We start from the raw sequence: 6,942 nt of genomic DNA, 5'->3' as shown, positions 1-6,942 counted from the left end.
GAAAGGTTGGGCGGTTTAAGATAGTAAAAACCAAAACACCTTGTTTTTTCTTGGAAGAAACCCAATAACTTGTCACACGGATCGGTAGTACATGCATCTTTGGAGGTTGTTTGTTGGCTCTATTTCTATCTACTGATACATTTCAGAAATTGTGGGATTTGAGATATTATACTTAAACAAGAACCAAAAGTAAAACATGTAGGAAACAGAACTAGTAGACAAACATCAATTTAAAAATTATGTTTCTGATCCTGATCCAATTTAAAACGAGATAGCATGCTACGTTACTTAGACATTACCATAGTTAAGAAGATAGTGTTACTTAAACTAATTTTAGAGCATTCACTTTGCTTACTTTTATCCAGAGTGTTGAGTCCTCTAATTTAGGGCTGGGGGATACTGTTCAAACATGCATCTCACAAGCCCCTATTTTAGGAAAGTTTGTTATCTTATTATTTAATAACCTACAGACTCTCAGTACTTACATGTCTCCCAAAAGTTGTTTCTAACCATCAGTTTTCTGGGATGCTTTCTATTCCATATTAATTTTCTAAGATGCTTCTCAGCTCAATTTATGTCAGAATTAAGAACTAACCACATGCAAAGTGGCTAACAAAGACCCATAAACATTTCAAAACTAAAAGATTCTAGGGAACAACTGTTGAATATCCACATGGTCACAAACAGAAACTACAAGCTGAGAAAATCTTTAAAAGCAACATATTCACTGTATCTACAACTGCTAATTAACAACTTATGTATCACTTTCCCCAAAGCTTGCCCTTTCTCTACCAACACAGTTTCTAGACATTTTCTTCACACATCCTAAACTCCAAGATATCCTACTTCCTTTCCAGAAAATTTTCTCCGTGTTTTATAAGAAAGCCTAATGAGTTTCACCTGCATCACTGAGTCAACAGTGTTTTGCTCCTCTCTCCACAGCTGATACCTGCAGAAAGCGAATCCATGGGATTCTGACATTGAGTCCCTCTTATTTGTCAGTAATGCTCTCATCAAGATTTAAATTTTTCCACCCTCATTTCATGCTGTCAATATCCATTTGAAGCAATAATGTTCATTCATGGGAGAAAGTATCTGTCTGCTGGTATTTGGACCCGTCAGAACTATAATGACATCTTAATAAATTGGTAGACCTGAGAGATCATATGCTGCCAAGGTGTTCTGGTTGTACGGAATGCAACTGTCTTGTAATCCCCAGTAATAAGTCACGCAGGAGTGTCCTCTGCTCACTGTCTGGCTCCCCAGTTAGCTCACAATAGTCATTTATCTGCTTTAGTTGCTTGAAAATGTGGAATCGTTGCTTAGAAATTCACATAAACTGCTGGCTGTTTTAATTTCATTAAGGTGGAAAGGCATATTTGGTTTGTGTTGGTTTACAGGGAGCCCTTTGTGGAATGTGTTGTTGCACTGGAAGGTGCGATCTGCTGACAGCCAACAAGTGCAGCTCTGCTCTCCTTTAAAAGCGTGCAGTCTGTTGAAACAACAGACCTAAGAGGATGTGCTGCAGGGCAGAATTGCAAAGCAAAAGCATCTTCCAGAAATAGCATAAAATCTTAATACAGTATATAACAAAAAATCAAATAGTAAAGCATCTCTGTGTCTGACTCTTCCCTCATGCCGGTGTGGACTAAAGGAATTGCTGCAGGTGGTGTTTTGTGATATCAAATATTTACAAAGGAAGCAAAGGAAACCTTGTCCTCTTTTGAGCTTCTGAATTTTTCACCTGTTCAGACTGGAAAGCTACAGTAAGTGTTGGACTTAAAAGGGAGCTATAGTTAAATGTATTTTTGGAGTTGAGCGATGGGGATAAATTCCCATTCCATTTCTGCAGGTTAGGTAGGGATGGATTGGGGCAGGGAGCTAAACTATATATAGAATTCTATCAGCATTGCTTTCTAGTGAGAACATAAATCTTCTACTTCCTCAGTCACCAATTTCTTTTCCTCTTCTAACAACAGTGTAGGACAAGAATTCAGATCCATAGCATGTATGGACAAAAACTTTTGTGGTAAAAATTGAACACATTAATAGAAGAAAATACTTCAAATGGACATGAGGTCCTGCACTAAAATGAGGAGTTTTGCATAACATTAACATGTAACATGGTCGCTGTGCTATCTTGAAATAACCAGGCTTCACTGTATTATGGTGGTGGCATTTTGTTTACCGTTTCTCTTTGCAATCACAAGTTAGTCTTATAAAGTGAGATGTTGTGGTCTTAAGATAAAAATAGGTTGAAATATCTTCTGTGTTTATTGTCTATATTTGAGACACTGAGGGCCTGCTTCCCCCCGCCCTGAATATGTAGTATTATTCAAAGATTGAGAAACCCTGAATAATTGTTGTAATTGGAAACGCTCAACGAGCATGAGATAACCTTTGAGCAAGTTATTGTAAACAGCCCGAGCACTATCACGCTATTTTTAGGGCAGGGTGAGAATCCAGCTCTCCAGGCTGACCAGACGCTGATACTACTGTAATGAAGCCTGTTGAATTATGTTCCATTATACTTCACCATTCAGTCATCTGGTATTATCTTTTGTTCAGAGATGAGGAATTCTGGTATGATCTAAAGAATGCTTTATGCAATAGCAACTACAGAATACAGCTGGCAATTTTTCATGTTGCCATTAATGCCTTTAAGAAGGTAATTGATAGTGTAGGAGTCAGGAGGCCTGGATTTTGGTTCTGGCTCAGCTTTATGTCTCTGGTATCTATGATTGAAGTGACTACATTCCCCCTCCACAGTTTGTCTTCCAGGTCAATCTCTGACATATCTGGGGCAGGGCTCATTTCTTACATTGAGCATGTAGATCAACAGTGCTCCTCATCCTCTGTACTCAGACATGTCCTACCTGCAGCCCGCAGGACACGTGTGACCCAGCCCCACTGGCAATGCATCCATGTCCTGCTCCATGCCATCATGGTGGTGGCTGTGCCCCATTGAGTGGCCTGGCCTGGCCCTTCAGCACCCACAGGGCAGCAGTGTGCTACAAACCCTGGCTGGGCTGGAACCAGGCATGGGATGCAGTGTTGTGCCAGCTCAAGTAATATCTTGGTATATATAGTGATATACCTACATTTGTGAGCAACTGTTTTGGAGGATGAAGTACAGGAAGAGTAAACCTCTTCAAAAATCTCTGACAAACATTTTGAGATCTCACCGAGAAAAACAAAGCAAATGGTGGTGACTATGCTGAAAAATAATGTTTTGTAGCCAGGAATTTGCTCAATAATGTAGTGTTATTGTGGTCTTTGTTGTCATTTCCATGGAAATATATAGGAGGCATTACTTTTGGAGCGAACTACAAACACACAGCCCAAGACATGTCCTCTTCACATGCTGCAGCCCAAGAGAGCCAAAAGGTTGGACATCCATGACTTCCATGCTAGAGCAATGACAATAAAACAGTATTAGAAAATACAGTTTGGGCTTTATGGACAAATGAGGTAGTTTTATTACAGCACCATCTTTTCCAGGAATCCAAGCCATCTGATTTTCAGGCCCATATTTCATTACCTCTTGTAACAGAAGGGAAAAACAAAGCATAAGAAGACCTTACTGTGAAGCTTCTACCTTCTCCTCCATGTATGTATAAAAACACATCAGTGATACATCAGTTCCTTTTCAGAAGAGTTTTGAAAACTCATATGCTCTTTTAGTGCAAGGACGTGCTCTGTTTTTCTGTTCTATGCCAGTATCTGGCTAGTCATGTTTCATTTCAAGCAAACAGGATCTGAGCGTGTTTCATCAGCTCACTCAAGCTATGTACATTTTTTCTTCCCCATATTTCTATGTCATTGCTCCATTGCACAAGCTTGACTGTCCAGATTGTCTGGCTGCTTCAGCTTTTATTTCCAGATGTCATTTAAAGCAGTATGCAAATTCTTTGGTCTGGTATGTGGCAAAAGCTGATGTGCTTCTCAGTGTTATCTGCAGCTATGGGCCACCACGTGTTGCTAGTAGAAGCAGATAAAGGGCACAAACATGCCATGCTGGAGAGTGATGCTCTCAGATGCTATCTGCTACTGTTTCATGTCAGAACTGATCAGAAAATCATTAGTGTTTCAGAAGTCTGTGATGGATGTATATACTGTGCATTTTAGGCCTTTAACTTGCAAGGTTCTCCATCACCCCCATGAATGTGCATGCCAAGCTACAAGACAATCAAGATGGACGGCAGTTCTGGTTTTAGTCCCTGTGCTAGAATAGGCACAACAGTTTTCTGTCAACATCCTCCATTATTCCTTCTCATTCAATACAAAGAGAATGAGGTTACTTACCTTTCTCAGCTTGTATATTTTAACAGGTAACAACTCCAGCTGATGAGAAATAACCTGTTGGCAGATATTTTTGTTGCCACCGGTTTATCTTTAGTTTCACAATCTGCCTACACGTAGATGCTTCATACATATCTTACTCCAAAAAACAGGCAGGGATGTCTGACTGGCATCTTTCACCAGTCAGTGCACTCAGACCTTAAGTCTCACTGTTCACATGGACACTTGTAGCCCTACCAATGACTTCTTCTTAGAACAGATGTACAGTTTAGCTCTTTACCAGCAGCATATCTAATTAATGCTGTAAGTACTAAGGTGAGCAGTCTGACTAAAGAAGAATGAATGAAAGCATTAATAGAACCTGAATACTCTTGTGGCCCAGTGGAGGTATTTTTCTAGTCAGCTGTCGTAACTGCAATTTCAAGACATGACAACATAACAAAATATTTCACTACTGGGTGATGTTCCTATCTTTGGCCAGAGGGAAAAATAATAATAAAAACCAAAACCCACTAACATGCATTCACTTCAGTGTTTTCATAATATATGCCACCATTGCATTGATCTCCAAAGACTGTAGGAAGGCAGTCATGCAAATCACTAAAAGGTCCATATTTCTTTATTTGTATTAGAATTACAAGGATTTCCAGCCTCTTCTATTTCAGAGAGAAAACAAACAGGTGCCATTTGTACCTAACTCTTGCTCCTGAAGATGATGTTCTCAACCTCTTTTCTCCCTACACACCACACATGAAGTCTGAGTGTGCTGAGAAGAATATGCCAAGCAGAAACACACACTGGGAGGTGCCATGAAGAGAGTGACCACACTCTGGAAGCTTTCTGTTCCTCACATAAGCCACTTATGTGATCCTGCATTCATAGCAGTAGTTCATCCTTTGACACATGGAGTTGCTAATTAATGTTGACTGTACTTTCAAAGAGAAGGGGACTGTGGTCTGCTCGGAAACCCTTCATCCATCTTCATTAGTCTGAATGTTTAAGTTTCCAGTTTTATCCTGGCACTTGGCTCAGACTGTTGGTCTAAACTGATAACCTCAATAGGACATCAAAATGAGTATCTTCTGCTTATGCGTCACTTAGAAAATAACACGTCGATTTTCTCCCTTCTGAAAGATGAGAGTTAAAGCCAAGGTCATAGATAGCCCGATATCGATCTTAATGACGTTTGAATTATATAGAGAGATGAGAAGGTTTTTCATGTACCACGAGTACCACTGTCCCTTAGAAAGGAGTCTGAAGCCTCCCACATAGGGGAAGAAACCTCACTCTTGTTCTGTGATTTCAGGGGACACAGAGTGAATGGGAATAGCATATACTAATGCTGACTAGGATTCCCATGTGTTTCGTAGTAGTGTTAACAGGATAGGTAATGCCTTCATATTATAAACCTGACTAAAGACTAGAATTGTATATACATGTAGCAGCAAATTAAATGGAACCTCTCTAACGTGGAGGATGGCAAGTCTGCATATCAACTAGTTTCATAGTGTATCTGTGCCAAGAAACCTCTTTCACCTTCCAAAACAAGGTGCCTTTATGCAGCTTCCTGTCTGGCAGTGACCCTGAGCCTTCCAGTTTGTGCCTGAGAAGTGTTGGGAAGAATTGTGATCCAAGACAGAGTCATGGTAGGATCAAGCTAGCTATTTCAAATTGAAGATGATGGAGTCTCAGTACTCACAGCAGGGTCCTGGCATGGTTTAATTCTATGGTAAAGAAGTAACCTGTGAAAGACCATCTCTTTGGTCATTTTCAACATCACATCATCTCAAGTACCCTCTTTTCCTGCATGAGGATGTTCTCAGTTCTGACAGGACAAATGGCAGATACAGAATAGACCAACAAATCCTCTCAGTCCTTCTCTTATGGAGCTCTGTCTGCCTGGTACTGCAGTGCTATTCAGCCAGCAGTGGGATGGTTCAGCTTTCTGATATCTCACCTTCAAAGGCAAGGACAGAAGTTTCCTTTCTCATTTTATGTTCCTCTACTTACTTCTGCCTACATTCCAGTTCCAAAGTTTTCTTCAGGCATAATCCCAGTAAATTCATTCATTAATAAGCTTTAATTGTGGAAATTGCATTCCTTTGGCCGACTGACTATTGAGGTGTGAAAGATGCAACAGCAGAGCACAGGTCAGTGAGCAGCCAGTTTATCAGAAATTAAAAGAATCATTCATAGAGCACATTACTGGATTCAACAGAGACGCAGCTACGAGGCTTATACAGCCCTACATCTTCGTGGATTTGTTTCATTTGAAGGGAAAAGTGGGCCTGATTGCAAGATAAATTTCAATAACATGGGGCCATCTAGTGTGTCTTGCTAATATTACAACATTTGGCTTGAGCACACGGCCTCTGGCTCCTACTCTGTACCTATTTACTATAATCTGGGAAGTGTCTCATTTGTGAATAGCTGATATAACAAACGTATTCTCTAGAGAGGTCACCACAGACAAAAAGAAAAGAGCCTACATTTGTTTTAATAAACATGCAACCTGAGAAGTTACACAATGTACGTGAATCAGAATTGTACAAAGTCAAAAGAAGAATGAGAATTAAGAATTTAGCTACAAAACTGGAGGAGTCTGAGCACTTCATAGGAAAGCTGAAGCTTTTGAAAGGA

This window comes from Excalfactoria chinensis, chromosome 13 (assembly GCF_039878825.1).
Source record: "Excalfactoria chinensis isolate bCotChi1 chromosome 13, bCotChi1.hap2, whole genome shotgun sequence".
NCBI classification, from domain to species: domain Eukaryota; kingdom Metazoa; phylum Chordata; class Aves; order Galliformes; family Phasianidae; genus Excalfactoria; species Excalfactoria chinensis.
This window is presented reverse-complemented; position numbering follows the sequence as displayed.